Below are 16,856 nucleotides of genomic sequence, written 5' to 3'. Positions count from 1 at the left end.
CATTAAATTAAAAAGCTTTTGCACAAAAAAATGCAGCCAATATTAGAAGGAAAGGAGGAAACTAGTGTGTGTGGGATTTTACAGCAAATTTCTCTGATAAAGGCCTCATTTCTCAAATACGTTGCATATTGAGCCAAATTTATAAAAATATGAGCCATTCACTAATTGATAAATAGTAAAAGGATATGAATAGGCAATTTTCAGAAGAAATCAGAATTATCAATAGTCATGTGATAAAATGTTCTAAATCACTACTGATTAGAAAAATACAAATTAAAAGAACTCTGAGGTACCACCTTGCACCTATCAGACTGGCTAATATGACAGAAAAGGAAAAGAACAAATGCTGGAGGGATGTGGAAAAATAGTGACACTAATGCCTTGTTGGTGGAGTTGAGAACTAGTCCAACCATTCTGGAGACCAATTTGGAGCCATGACCAATAGGCTATAAAACTGTGCATATTCTTTGACCCAGAAATACCTCTACTAGGTCTGTATCTCAGAGAGAAAGGGAAAGGACCTATGTGTACCGGGACAGGTCCTAATGGTGAGAGGTCCTTTAGGAGAAGGGAATTTATGGCTAAGTTCACCTGCCACAGTACAAAAATATTTATAGCAGCTCTTTTTTTTTGTGTAGTGGCAAAGAATTGGAAACTGAAGAGATGCCCACCATTTGGGGAATGGTTGTACAAGCTGTGATATATGATTGTGATGGAATACTATTCTGTTATAAGAAATAACGAGCAGGATGGTTTCTGAAAAACTTGGGAAGAGTTATATAAAATGATGCAAAGTGAAAATGAACAGAACCAGAACACTGTATACAGTAATAGCAATATTGTAATAACAATCAACTATGAAAGACTTAGCTACTCTGATCAATATGATGATCTAAGACAACTCCAAAGGACTTGTGATGAAAAATGCTATTCACCTCCAGAGAGAGAGAGAACAATGGACTGAGCGTAGATTGAAGCATATTTTTTTACTTTTCTTGCTTCCCTTCCCCCCAATATGGAAATGTTTTGCATGACTTTACACATATAATGGGTATCATATTGCTTGCCTTCTCAAGGGGTGGGAGATCGGCTGGAGGGAGGAAGAGAATTTGGAACTGAAAATTAAAAAATGAATGTTAAGAAAAGGAAGTGCCCATGCCCAGCATCCCAACTTAGGAATTGATTGTGTGACATGGGAGACACTGGCACAGGACCACTCAGCATGGTGTGCCCACATCAGAGAAAGTGCTGTGCTCTATGAGCAAAGCGGAATTGAAATAGCTCACAAGAGATGTGAGATGCACAGATTTAGAGAATCTACCCCAAATGTTCATGTGGACTTTTTGTGCCCGACCTGTGCTGGAACATTCCGAGCTCACGTTGGTCTAACCAGCTACAATCCGACACTCTGTAACTTAACTCTAGCATAGTGATGTCATTTTGGTTCTCTTTGAGAACGAAGGACAACAACCAACATGTCTAGTAGTGAGTGGTATGTCTGAGTCTAAGGGTATGTACAGTTTAGTGACTTAGTATAATTCCAAATAGTTTTCCAGAATGGTTGTAGCAATCTGCAGATGCACCAATAGTACATTAGTGTGCCTGTCTAGCAATTTACTGTTTTCACATTTTGTTATCTTTGTTAATCTGATGGGTGTGAGGTCAGTCCTTAAAACTGTTTTTATTTGTATTTTTCTCATTATTAGTGATTCTGATCATTGGTTCACATAGACCAGATGGAGAGAAGCTTCTGTATCACATTTCTCCCCACGGACTTCAGAATCGCCTTTGGAGTTCACTTTGAACTGCTTTTGATCCAATTCCTATGAATAGCAGTGGAAATAACATGATTCCTCCCTCCTGAAGGTGGAAAGCTTTCGCCACTTTGGATACTTACCCATTCTCCTGATTGCTGCCATGCCCCACTGGACGCTTGCAGTGAGTAGCAACTTTGGCACAGAGAGCTCAGGGAGGAGCCCAAGTGACAGCAGCTGTCAGGAGGCTAAGAGTGAAAGGTTCCTCCTGGCCTCTGCAGTGGCTCCTTGTTGCAGTTGGCTGGGTAACATTAGAATTCAATGGATTCCATCTACCAGCACCCCCACCCCCATCCCCATCCCCTTCCTCTGGCCAGGGCTTCTCTTCTTAACTCCACTTTGAAGTGGAGACAGATTTTCGGGAAAGCTGCCGTCCAAGTGACCAAAGTTCCCCCAAATCCCTCCAATCCAGAGGTGCTCTCTCCTTCTGTGTCATTTAGAATCTTCTCCTGGAGGTCTGAAATACAAGGCTGGAGCTTCCATGGTACTTGAGAATATCAGCTGGCAACTAAGCGGGTGACACAGCCTCTCAAGCACACTTGTCTTGGGAAGATGGCTTTGGTCGGGTCCTCTGATCCTGGCCCTGCCACTCACGTTTGATCAAAGAGTTCCCTGAAAAAGGAGAGGATGAAATGAATGTCACCTCTAACCTGCCATCTCTCTGAACTAGCTTTGCTTCTTTCTATAATGTCCTTCTTTAGAAGGACAAATACTGAAGCTGAAGCTTAAATCCTTTGGCCACATAACAAGAAGACAGGATTCACTGGAAAAGATCCTGATCTTGGGACAGACTGAAGGCAAAAGGAGAAGGGGACGGCAGAGGTGGATAGAGAGTGTCATGGAAACAACGAACATGAGCATGGACAGACTTCGGGAGCCAGTGGAGGACAGAAGGGCCTGGCGTGCTGGGGTCCATGGGGTCATGAAGAGTTGGACACAATGGAACAACACCACAATGTCTCACGGCCAAATCTCCAAAGGAACAGTCAGGCTACTGGAGCCCACAAGGTAAATCAGGTAACAGAGAAAAGGGTTACTAGATTGCTGAATCCAGGGATGCAATTTATAATTTACCTAGATTTTAGCCATGTATTTGTATTTGACCAAGTATCTTATGTTGCTCTGGGGGAAAAGATGGAGCAAAATAGACTAGACAAAATACTAGGTGATGGTGTCATCAGGTGCATTCAGAAGTAGGTGAATGACAAGAGCAAAGTAGGAGTCATGAATGGGCTGATACCGATTTGGAAGTTTGGAGTGGAATGTCCTAGGGATTCTGATGATAACAAAAATAATAACATCTCACCTTTACATAGGTATTTAAGGTTTGCAAAATGCTTTGTGCCTGGTGGGAGAGGGGCTCCCAGAGAAAGGCAGCCACTCAGATAGGGACATAGAAAGGAACACATGAGGGACACAGAGATAGGCAGAGACATGGGGGGAGAGGGTAGCCAGAGGGTGGGAGGCAGGAGGACATAGAGACAGGAGCCTATAGCAAAAGAGGACACCGAGACAGGGGTGGACACAGAGAGGTATGGAAGTCACAGTAATAGGTAGGCATACAGAGTGAAGAGAGTCACAAAAAAGGTTGGAGAGATAGAGATAAAAATGATCTGGGGGCTTTAGTGGTCTGCAATCAACATGAGTCAGGAGTGTGATGCGAAAGCCAAACAAGCTGAGGCACTATATTAAGAGAGGCATAGCTTCTAGGAATGGAGAGCGGGTAGACCCCACAATCCTCTGCCCTCACCACACCTGATCTGGCCCCAACCATTTATAAAGAATGTTGATTAGCTGGAAAGTATCTAAGCGAAGGCAGCCAGTAGGGTAAAAGGTCTTGAGTCCATACCATATAAGACCTGATTAAAGGAACTGGGGGTCCTTAGACTGGAAATGAGAGTGCTCAGGGTGGGCTAACATGCAGAGTAAACACCCACATGATGGGAAACACCCGCATAGTTGGGAGTGAATACATAGATAGGGATCCAAGGAAGGGAAAAGAGATAAACAGGGGCCATGCAAACTGACAGGAGGACCTAGACGTAATGGAGGTTCCCATACGCAGCCGGGGGGGACAAACTGGAAGTGTAGATCCATAGACACAAGGCCACAGACGGGGTCTATACAGAGATGTGACAAAGGCTGATGGAATGGGGGACACAGATGAAAGAGACAGAGGTGGGGGGACATGTGGACCAACAAGGAAATACAGAGAGACAAGGGTAAACACGAATGGATAAGGCCACATGGATGGGGATATTTAACTATATGAGCAGGGCACTGACAAATGGAGAGGACGTGCATAAGCAAACACATAGATGGAAGACACAAAGAAAACACTAGGCATATGGGCTGGCACACAGCTAGAGGGAGACATCCAGAGAGGGACATGTGGAAGGGCCCAGACAAGGACATAGACAGGCGGGAACACAAACTGAAAGACAGGGAACGAGAGAGGGACTCACAGTCGGAGGGGACACAGACACGGGGGGCCCCAGACATGGTCTGTGGATTGAGATGGGACAGAAACAGACCACACAGGGGACAAAGGCATACCAGAAGGACCTTTAAAGACACACATGGGGCTACAGAGAAAAGGGGAAAATGTAGGAATCAACATGGGCAGATGCAGTGAAGTTAAGATGACTAGAAAGACAGGTGGACATTCAAATGGCTAGAGGGAGAGACAGGTGGAAACATGGGCACATGGAGGCCAAGAGCTAGGGAATGGCCCAGACAAGGAGGTCTGCACAGATGGGGCCACACCCATTCATATACAGGAAAACGGAAATGAGGAGGGACACATGGCCAGAATGGGTGTATCCACAGACAAGGGCCACACAGACATGACAGCCAGAAAAGGGACTGGGCACACCGATGGGAGAGACAGACGGTGCCACACGGCCAAGGAACACACAGATAGACAAGAGAAAACACGGACAGACAATGAGATACCGATGGGATACACAGAGGGAAAGATATAGTTGGGGGCACAGAGAAAGACACAGAAACAGAGATAAGTGAACAGATATGTGGGGTTACACAGACTGATGTGAGTCATAAAGACAGGGACACAAAAAAGGGGAACAAAAGGACAGCCAGATGGGGTACACAGGGACACATCTATGGAGATAAACAGGAGAACACAAAGATAGGCAGGGACCCACACAGATGGGAGCAGACACACAGACAATAAGGGATGCCCATATGGGGAACTAAGGTTTGCCTGGAGGACTTGGACATGCTAGAGACACAGCCAGGGGCCCATACCCAGCTGATGGGACAGACAGGAAGAAGGTCTACCCACAGAGTGACCAAAGGCACACAGATGGGACAGCCCCATGTGGGTGACAGGCACAGAAGAGACAGTAAAGGGACAGGGAGATACCTCAAGGGACAGATGATGGGGCCCAGCAGAAAGGGGAATGTAAATGGGGACACACTGAGAAAAGAGGACCCAAACACAGATGGGAATGGATACAGTCAGGGATACAAAGGTGAGGAAATAGACCTGGAGACATGTAGGCAGAAAGGGGCACCTAAGAAGAGATACACAGCCTCACCGTAGGGCCTAAACATTCAGGGGACATGGAGAGGGAACAAAGACCAAAGGGAGGGTGGGACCCAGACAGTTGTAGTACACCCACACACAAGAGCCATATGGAACAGGATGAGTCAGACACAGGAACAGGGGAACCAAGACAGAAAGGGGACCACGTGGACAGAGGGGAGCACAGACACAAAGACGGATAAGGGGAAGCATGGAAAGAAGGGGCACAGAGGTGCAGGAACAGACAGGCAGGCAGATGGGGACACATGGAAGCAAGGCCATAGATGGGGCATGCAGAAAGACTGGGGGCCCCAGACAAAGGGATGTAGAGACAGTGCTGAACACAGCTGGTACCCCAGAGAAGGCTGGCAGGCTAGAAGCTGACAGTCTGGGAGATGGCCGTGCAGAAGGACACATACAAACATGAGAATATATGGATGGAGACAGATATATACCTATGTGTGTGTGTGTACGTATATAAAAATATGTGGGGGAGACGCAGACAAAAATGAAGTAACATAAAAGCCCACCCAGATAGATTCAGTGACAGTGAAGGACAGAGGGAAAGGCAGGTAGATAGACAAGGGGCCAGAGGATGACAGAGAGTGGGGACACATAGAGGCTGGGACACACAAATATGAGGTAGACGCGGATAAACATGAGATAAGACACAGACTGAGACAGGGGACACACAGAGATGGGGGGCTTTAAACAGGGGGCACAGATGTATGAGGACATATATTGGAGGACAAAAAGAGATGGAGGCGCAGAGAAGCAAATAGATCTAAGTGGTAACAGAAGTGACTACAGACCAACAGACAGGGACACCCAGACAGATGGGGGCTACACACACATACGAGAGCAGACACAGAAATGTGGAGCACATAGACACACTGTGGACACACACACATAGATGGGAGTGGACATTCAGATATTCAGGGAGACACAAATCAGGAAACAGGTGGGGGGGCACACGTAGATAGACAGAGGCACCCATGCAGATTGGGAAGACAAAGACTGGCAGCTGGAGACTGAGGATCAGAGAAGAGGCTGATGACAGAACACACAGAGAAGGGTTCAGAAGGGTTCTACCTACAGACAAAGAGAAGACATGTAGATGAAATGGACACAGCTGAGGGGCAAAAAGATAAGGAGACACGGACAGACGGGTGGGGACATATGGACAAAGGGGACTTCGAGAGAGAAGACGACAGACAGGAACACATGGACAGATAGCAGGACATGTGGAGGGACGACACAAAAACAAACACTTGGGAGACAAAGACAGAAAGGGCCAGAGGGAAAAAGGGGAACACTTAAATGTGGACACAGATGTGGGATGTGATGGTGGACAACTAGAGGAGCAAAGACCTACAGAGCAATCCATATTAACTAACCCGGGAACACATGGACCGATGGGGGACATTCGGGCAAGGGCCACAATATGTGGTGACACAGTCAGATAGAGGGACAGACTGGTGGATGTGGGGGCAGAGAGATGAGGTAACCCGGACAAGGGCATACACAGATGGGAGAGCATCCTGACTAAGATCACACATATATACGTAAGACAGACAGAGGCAGACAGACGGGAAAACGGGTGTACAAGGGCCACACAGAGAATGGGAACAAAGCAGATGGAAGGCCGACAGAAAGGGAGACAGATACAGAAGTGGACGTGTAGGGGCATCCAGGCTGATGGAACAACAAACAAACTGAGCTGACTGCTGTTCCTCAGTCTTCTTTGCTGGATCAGCAGCCATGTCATGCCCAGTAACTTTGGATGTCCCCCAAGGCTCTGTTGGCACTCTGGTCTCTCGATGATCTCATCAGTTCCCATGGGTTCAATTATCATTCATCAAGGCAGCTAAGGGTTGCAGTGAGTAGTGTTGGACTTGAATTCTAATCCTGCCTCAGACACTTACCAGTTGTGTGACGCTGGGCAAGTTGCTGAACCTTGCTAGCCTCAGTTTTCTCTTCTGTAAAATGGGGCTAATTATAACATCTGCATAATAAAGTTGTGAGGATCAAATGAGATATAACTAGGTACTTCACAAACCTGAAAGCTCTATAAATCTGGGCTGTCTCTACAAATGGTTTCCAGATCTATATACCCCATCCTAACCTCTCTCCTGACCTCCAGTCTCACATCACCAACTGCCTCTTAAGGGATATCTTGAATTGAAATCACAAACTCAGAATGTCCAAAACAAAACTTATGATCTTTCTCCCCAAACCCTCCCCTCTTCCTAACCTCCATATCACTGTCAAAGGCACTATCATCCTCCCAGTCATCCAGGCTTGTGCCCTGGGTGTCAAACTCAACTTCACATTCTCCCTCACCCCAACCAACCCAATCCATTGGGAAATCTTGTTTCTACTTACCCCTTTCTCATACATTGCTTTCCTCTCCCCTAGCCAGCAGCCGGGTTTAGGCCCTCTTCACCCTCTCCTGAATTATGACAATTGACTTCTGGTTGGTCTTCCTGCCTCCAGTCTCTTCTCACTCCAGTCTATCCACCATTCCACTACCAAAGTGATCTTCCTAAAGTGTACGTCTGACCATGCTATCTCCTACTCACCTAACTCCAGAGGCTGTCTGCCACCTCCAAGATCACATCAACTTTTCTGCTGAGCATTTAAACTATACAGACCCTTTCCCCTCCTTACCTTTCCAATCTTAGACTTAATCCTCTCCACACACTCAGCTCTCCAGCCTGGCCCATACCATACTCCATCTTCTATCTCCATGCATCTATGCACCATTCCTGGACTGCTCTCCTTCCTTTGCCTCAGCTCAAATCCCTCCTGCAGCATCTTCGTAGTCTCCCCAGTTGCTAACACTTTCCCTCTAAGAGTCTCTCTGATCTGTCCTGTACCTCTCTTGTTTGTATATAGCTGCCTGCATGTTGTCTCTTTCTAAGTCCCTTAAGGACAGGGACTGTTTTCGCCTTTCTTTGTAATCCTCAGAGATTAGCACAAAGCCTGGCACATTGTAAGCACTTAATGCTTGTTGACTGACAGACAGAAATGAATACATTGATGGGGACAAACAGAGACAGGGACACAGATGAGACGCCAAAAAGACGTGTGGGACACAGACAGAAGTAAACACATAGTGGCAAGTGGATAAAGCACTGGCCCTGGAGTCAGGAGGACCTGAGTTCAAATCCGGCCTCAGACACATAACACTTACTAGCTGTGTGACTCTGAGCAAGTCACTTAACCCCCAACTGCCTCGCCCAAAAAAAAGTAAACATACATTTGGGTGCACACAGATTGATGGGGGACAAGACTAAGGCAAAAGAAAGGCTGAAGGATGCAGAGACAGAAGGGAGTCACAGTCAGATGGAGAAGGCGCATGATGTGGGGATGGGACAACATTGACAAACATGTCAGTTGTTGTGACAGAGGAGAATGCATGAGCAAAGCAGGTTATGGTGTGGCCAGATAGACAAACACAGAAGGGGCCGTAGAGACTAAAGATGGAAGGTGAGGATGCAAAGAGATGAGGGACACACAAAGATGAGAAGACAAAGGGACTCAAGGAAGGAAGGAAGCAGGTGTTAAGCACCAGTGTCTTAAGGTGTCTGCGCCAGGCACTGTACTAAGCAATGAGGATACAAAGAAAGGTAAAAGCCGGCCCGTGCTCTCAAGGAGCTCCCAGTCTAAAGGGGGAGACAACAAGAAAACAACTATATATAAACAAGATATAAATGGGGAAAATGGCGCCAAACACCAGAGGGAAGACACTAGTGTGGATGGGGAGCAGGACCTGAACAGATGGGGCTCACAGACATCGAGGGAACTAGACAGATTATACAAACAGAAAGATGGCCAGAAGGATACAGAGAGACAGGACCACACGCTGGGTAGGACAAAAATCTAGCTGTGGAGACATTCAGGCAGACAGAAGACCCAGAAAAATGGGGGGGGGGGGCAAAAGACATCTGGGGGACACAAAGAAACTAGGACAATACAGAGAGCAGTGAACAGATACATGGGGACACACGGAATCAAAGACACTATGAGGACACAGACATGGGGAGACACTGGCAGAGATGGAGGGAATCCAGAGACAGATGGGAACACTCATAGAAGTGAAAAGATGTGGCTCCACCTAGACAGAAGCAAACACAGGGAGAAGAACTGACAGGCCAGGGGATACGGAGGGGGGACACCCAGATGGAGGACACAGGATGGATAAACAGACAGATGGGGGACTGGAAGATGTGAGACAGAGACAGGAGCAAATGCACAGACAGGAACAGAGAGAAGGGCATACAGCGCAATGAAGCAGACACAGAGACAAGCAGGGTAAACACAGAAACATATGGGAATGTGCAGAAAGATGGGGCACGCACACAGAGAGGCAGAGTGAACAGACACAGGGAGACATACATGGATGGCAGACACCTGCATGTACATACAGAGGAGAGACACACAGTGACAAGAGTAAACACACATCGGGGAGAGGAACGCAGATAGAAACATACTAAGAGGTAAGGACACACAAACAGAAGGAGGGACTGACGGACATGGGCCACAGCCAGATGGGGAACAGACTCTAATAGTGGAATTTGGAGACAAACATGAGGGACAGACAGATGTGATACAGAGACAGAGGGACTTTGATGAAGACATGCGCAAACAGAAGGAAGACAGACAAGTGGGATACACAAAGAGAGTGGGAGTTAGATGAGGACATACACAATGGATGGGAACAAAGAAGACCCAAAGACAGAGAACAGCACAGATCAGGAGACACAGGGACACACAGGCAAAGTGAACACAGAGACATACGGTGTTACACACAAAGACAGGTATACATATGGCAAGTAAGGTGAATACAGAGACATGGCAATGAGGACCTATGGGCAGATGGCGGGTCAGACAGATACACAGGCAGACCAAGGGGAACACAGAGATAGAACAAAACACATACGTGGGAAAACAAACAGATGGAGACACACACACACACTGGTAGTGGGATATAGACAGACAGATGGGAGACCTGTCAAACATATGAGAGATATATGGGAAACATTCACATGGGGGACAAACGGGGGATACATAGACATGGGACAGAGATAGCTGGGGGACACGGGTGGGGGAAATGAGGGAGAGAAACATATAGGGATGTACCAACAGAATGGAACACATAGATGGGGACACAGACAGGAGGGTGAACATAGAAACATGTAGACACACAGATGCAGATATACGAGCAAACAGGAAAAGACAGGATCACAGACAAAAATGAATACATGGGCATAAACAGATAGATGAAAAGATACTGATGGGGGACACACACAGACTAGAGGAATGTACATAGATGAAGGGATACATACCTGAGGGGAAATACAGATGAGGATTGATTGTTGTCCTTTGTGCTCGAAGAGGACCAAAATGACCTCACTATGTTGGGATCAAGGTCCAGTGTGTCCAACTGTAGCTGATCAGACCAATGTGGGCTCAGAAGGCTCTACCACAGGCCAGGTACAAATAGTCTGAATATTTGGGATGGGGATGTCTCTAAATCTGAGCATTTCACATTTCTTTTGAGCTACTGAAGAACTCGGAAGGTTTTCAGTGTTGTTTTACTGAATATTCTTGTGGCCGTCATATAACGTACTCTCCTACTTTCTGCTTACTTTGTTCTGCACCAGCTCATACAAAGCTTCTTGATTTTCTCTGAATCCTTTTTTTTAAAACAGAATAATGAGACTCCATGACCTCCGCACACCAAAATCTGTCTGGCCATTCCCAAGACTGTGTGACTTTCCTTCCCCTGCTTTGCTACCACGAGGATGGGTACTTTTTCTTTGGCTCTCTTTCATATCTGTAGGGTGTGTGACCACACATGCATGTAAGTATATGACTGGGAGGTGGATCTATAGGTCGTATATTTATATGACTAATGCTGGCATATCTAGCTTAAACGGTATATATGGTTTAATGACTTATCTGATACTTGCAAAATGTTTCCCCAAATCATGAGAACGCCTCACAGCTCTACTCACTGCTTGGCTTCTCGCACACAATCCGGTGACATTTAGCATTTTTGTATTATTTTCATCTTTGTCAATCAATGAAATCTCAGACGTGTTTTAATTTGTATTTCTCTTATAATTAGTGACTTGGAACATGATTTGATATGTGTGTCGATCAGATACAGAACTTCCTGAAACAAACACTGATATCATCTGGAATTTCTACAACATCACAGGGTCAACTCTATAAATGTGCACAGAATGTAACAGGGCCAAAAGGAATGGAAGGAGAGGGAAGGAGAAGAAAAGGAAATAAGCATTGATTAAGAACCTATTATGTGCCAGGCACTGTGATAAGCACTTTACAAGTATTATCTCATTAGATCTTCAAATAAACTTGTAAGGCAAGTGCTACTGTTATCCTCATTTTAGAATGAGGAAACTGAGGCAGAAAGAGGTTCTGTGATTGTTCAGGGTCACAAAGCTAAGGAGACTAATGGTGACATCGATTTAGAGAGGCAGAGAACAATGAATGTCCCAAACGAAAAGGGGACAAATAAATAAGAGTGAACAACAGGGCAAAAGAAGGATGAATGGAGAAAGTGGGAAAATGAGAGAAGGATGGGATAGATTTTGAGTTAGAGATAGATTCCTGGCTATAAATTCTTGTACACTGAGGTAGGTTTGAAAAGAGAAGCCTTAGCAGTGAAGCATGAACAGCTCAGAAAACAGAGAAAGTCATGAAAGTATGAAAGTAGAGATGTTGGAATTTAGATAAACAATGTTTGGAACAAACCACTGAGTAAGAGACACATGAGTAGACATAAGTAGAAGTGATATTTGGATACCCAGAAAGACCACCTGAATGAGAGATGGGTGAGTTAATTATTGTACCAGGGGAAGTTGTATGCATGATGAAAACTATCACCTGAGTGGTGGATGGATAAGTATACCTAGACAGTGAGACAATGAATGAAGGAAACAGGAAGAAAAGAATGGACTGAGACAGGCAAAAAGGGAAAAGGTGAAAGGGGTGATGTACAGGCAAGAAAAAAAAAAACTCTGATGTATGGAGGAATGAAACGTGAAATTGTAGAACTGAGGAGGAGCAAAGAAGAGAAGAATGATTGGTTATTATTGGTTACTACTTGGTTATGCACTCACAGAGAGGGAGGAATGAATACGTGTTGAGGTCTAAAGAGTAAGAGATGTATGAATGTAGACACTTCAGCATTGTGAAATGAATGGTTGTATAGATGTAGTCAGGGAGAGCTAAATCCACGTTTAGAACTCAAAAGCAAAGAATGAATGAGAGAGAAACAGACAGAAAGAAATGGATGAATAGAGAAAGTGGGGGAAAAGAGAGACAGATGGTAAATTTGACCAAGAGAGTGAGAGACATATGGAGAGAACGCTAGATTAATGGCTAGAAACGCCCGCACATTCAGGTATGCATGAAAAAAGCAACTTTAGGAATGAAGGATGGACAGCTGAGAAAACATGATATAACCAGGAAACAGTAAGGCGAGATGTTGAGAATCAGATCTTCAATATTTCTAGTGAACCACTGAGTGTGATATAAGTGAGTCAAGATGAGCACAGGTGATACTTGGCTGTTTAGAAAGATCAACTGAGTGAGACATGGAGGGGTGAACTCATGTTTTGAGTGGGAACAGTGTGCAGAGAGAAAGCTAATCTCTGAGTGCTGGATGAATAGGTATCAATAGAAGGTGACAGATGAAGGAATGAAGAAAAACAGAGAGAGAAGAACAGACTGAGAAAGAAAGAGGGTGAGGATGGGTGATACACAGGCACAAAAAAGGGTGAAAGGAGATCCAAAAGCTGATATGTGAATTGACAGTCAAAGCCAGAGAAGAAGAAATTGATGAATGATGAGAAGTATGCAATGTGAAGTGTCTGAAGTGAGGAGAAGCAGGGAAGCAAAGAACGACTGGGGAGATGCAACCGAAGAGGAATGTGGGTCAGGCTGTTTCAAAATTTCAGAGTGGGAGAAATGAATGCATATTAAGGCCTAAAGAGTGAGAGACTGCATGAATACTTCAGCATTGTGAGAAAAATGATTGTATAGATCCAGAGGGGAAGAGATGAACCTAGGTTTAGAACACCAATGTAAAGAAGAAGTGTAAGAAAGACCTGAAGAAGAAGACATGGATGAACGGAGAAAGTGGGAAATGAGAGATGGACAGAAAGAGAGACCAAGAGCGTAAGAGCTGTATGGAAAGAGAACCATATGACACAAGAGATTCTTGGCTGGAGAGTGCTACATCTGTGAGATGGAATGTGTGAAAGCAGAAGCCTTAGCAGTGAAGGGTGAATGGATACTTGAGAACACAGCAAAAGCTCCAAAAGGATGGAAGGTGAGATGGTGAGAGTAAAGTATGCAATATTTAAAGTGATCCAGTGAGGGAGATGCAAGTGAATCGAGATATAGGTGATGTCTGGCTGCTTAGAAACTAATGGAGAGAGTAGGAGTTGTATGCAGAGAGAAAGCTAATCTCTGAGTGACGGGATGAGTAGGTAGACTATGTGAGAGACTGATTAATGTAGAAACTTCAGCATTGGGACACCAATGGGAGGAAAGATTTAAGGAGGGTTCATGCACAGGCTGCTCCTCACCCTCTCTGCCACCAGCTACATTGCCTGGGCCTCTGACTCCTAGTCCTGTGCCACTACCATGGTGAAATTCGGGAAGGCTGATCCTCCCCCAAAGAAGAAAGAAGACAATGAGTATGGGGACATGGCAAAAGATGAAAAAAAAGCAGTGGAGAAGAGCTTGTGATCCCTCATAAGAAGGGAAAGAGGCTGTGGCTACCCCAGCCAAAGCTGGCATCGCACCAGCCAAGAAAGTGGCTACCCCAGCCAAAGCTGGCATCGCACCAGCCAAGAAAGTGGCTACCCCAGCCAAAGCTGGCATCGCACCAGCCAAGAAAGTGGCTACCCCAGCCAAAGAAAGGAACCACTCCAGTTAAAGCAGCAGCCATCCTAGCAAAGGCAAGAGCCCCTCCGACCCCCACCCACCCCTGATGAAAAGGGCAAAAAAATGGGAGGAATGCCAAGAAAGAGGACACTGAATCAGAAGAAGACGACAGTGAAGATGAAGAGGATAAAGAATGTGAGCCAGCCAAAGTCTCCAAAACGGGAGTGGCTCTGGTCAAACATACATCTGAGGCTGAAGAAGAGGCCATGGGGGCCACATTGGCCAAAAGGAAAGCTGGGAACATCAAAGAATCTGAGGAGGAGGAGGAGGAGGAGGAGGAGGAGGAGGAGGGAGAGGAAGAGGAGGAAGAGGAGGAGGATGACAACAATGAAGTGCCTGTCAAAGAAGCACCAGGAAAGAGGAAAAGGAAAAGGGGAGGTGGAAACCTCCCAAAGCCGAGAGACAGAAACTGGAGGCTGAAGCGTCTACCAATTTCAGTCTCTTTGCTCATAACCTGAACTTCAACAAAAACGCTTTGGAGCTAAAACTGGCATTACAGACATCTTTGCAAAAAAGGAGCTCACCACTGTGGAGGTCGCCATTGGCACCACCAAGACACAAACAAGGCTCTGAAAGGCAGTGGCTGCAAAGTGCTAAGCTCTGGAATGAAGGGAGGAAAAGCAAAAGACGATAAGAAAGATGGTGACATAAGGACGCGCTTTGTCAAAAATCTGCCACATAAAGGGACTCCAGGAAGGGTCTGAAGATGCTACTAAAGTTACACTTGTATGCACCAAGGAAGGGCCACCCCAAAAATTGCCTATTTAAGACAGAATTTAAGTCAAAAGCAGACACGGACAAGGCCTTAGAAGAGAAACAAGGAACTCAGATTGACAGTCCAGTGCTCGTTCTGGACTCTACGGAGAAGAAAAGTCAAGGACAAAAGACCTCAAGAGGTGGGGAGAAAAATTCCTGAAGCAAGAACAAGAGCGGGAAGGGAGACTGAAAGAAAATGGTGATGAATAACCTCACCACGAGCTCAGCTGAAGAAAGTCCACAGGAGGGGTTTGAGAAGGCAACGTACATCAGCTTGCCCCAGAAGAACCAAAGAGGATCCAAAAGGCACACATTCATTGAAATTGCCTCTGTGGAAGAAGTGAAAGAAGCTTTGAATTCTTGGAACAACAGAGTAACTGAAGGTAGGGCTATCAGCTGGAGCTAAAGGAAAAGAAGACAGTTAATACAGCACCAAGGAGATATTCCTACAAAACCGTGTTCTTCAAAGGACTATATGAAGACAAGAAAGAAGAAACAATCAATGATTCATTTCACAACTCTGTGGGGGTCAGGAAAGTCACAGAGAGGAGGAAAGGGTCACCTAAAGGGTTAAATTTTAAGGCCATCAACTCAAAAGAAGAACCTAAAGTTGTCAAAGAGTCCACGGAAGGCGGGGAGATTGATGGAAACAAAGTAACTAGGCCAAACCCAGTGGCTTTGGAGGACAAAAGGGACATCATGGGGGCCAAGAGCAGGCCTTTAGGATGGCTGAGTGAGTGGGAAGAGTTTCAGGAGCTGTCAAGCCACAAAAAGTAAGGCGCTTCAACATCTGGTCAGAAGGAGAATACGGGCAAACTGTTGTTGCCACTGCATTAGGACTGGACTGCCCATACGCAGTTCAAGGTCACAATCACACGGCAAGGAGGAAAATGAGCAAAAGCGGGCAGCCTGGCAGAGTTCCAAGGCAGAAAACAGTGCTTCGAGTCAAGTAGATAGCGGAGGACATGCCACGAGGAGGGAGCACACCACTCCTTAGATCACACCACGTGGGAGAAACAAAGAAACTTAGAGATCACCAGAGCTACCTGGAAAACAAAAGTACAAATATCCAAAACATGGAACATTGTCTCAATGGGGAGCAGAGGTCAACTGGACATAACATTGGAATCAAGAAAAAAGCCACAAAATTGATCAAGAACAAAGACGACTTGACCACGGAGACAAGGAAAAGAAAAACAAACTTTAAAGAATAAACCAAATGATATAACATGACTGCAAATCCTCAAAGAAGAAACTGAAGCATCCTCAGATTTGGGAAGAAGGATTGTAAAAATCCAAAACAGAGAAGGAGGTGAAAAATTAAGACAGGAAATGAGAATGCTGGAAGAAAAAATATTCTAAAGAAAGTCAACATGAAGGAAAAAGAGAACCAAAAATTCTGGAGTAAAGAGCATCTTATAAAAATATTTCATGATGTGGACCTAAAACATAAAGAGAACTGAGGAGGGAAAGAATGGGGAAGGAAAGGAAGAGAAAGGCGAGGAAACATTCCAAGAGAACCTGAAAGAGGAAGTAAGTGTAAACGGAAAAGGGGCTAAAGGAGAAATGGATGGAAACAGAGGCCAAAATAGTGAAAAGTGAAGAGAAAGAGAAGTGTAACAAGGGAAAGATATCTGCATACCAGATCGAAAGAGATGGATGGATGGAAAAGGGGGGTAAATAAGCAATGGACGGAAGGCAGGATGAAGGGAGTCAGAGCTGTGTGGACTGGGAGCTGTAGCGAG

The 16,856-nt window shown here is 45.4% G+C and overlaps 1 pseudogene; it reads left to right on the top strand.

The window, feature by feature from the left end:
* The first annotated feature begins 13,728 nt into the window (after window positions 1-13,728).
* LOC114054245 lies at window positions 13,729-15,848 on the top strand (annotated as a pseudogene).
* Window positions 15,849-16,856: the final 1,008 nt, after the last annotated feature.

Source organism: Vombatus ursinus, unplaced genomic scaffold (assembly GCF_900497805.2).
Source record: "Vombatus ursinus unplaced genomic scaffold, bare-nosed wombat genome assembly UNPS02004268.1, whole genome shotgun sequence".
Taxonomy (NCBI): Eukaryota; Metazoa; Chordata; class Mammalia; order Diprotodontia; family Vombatidae; genus Vombatus; species Vombatus ursinus.
Note: the sequence above shows the minus strand (reverse complement) of the source record. Positions and strands in the feature narration are given on the sequence as shown.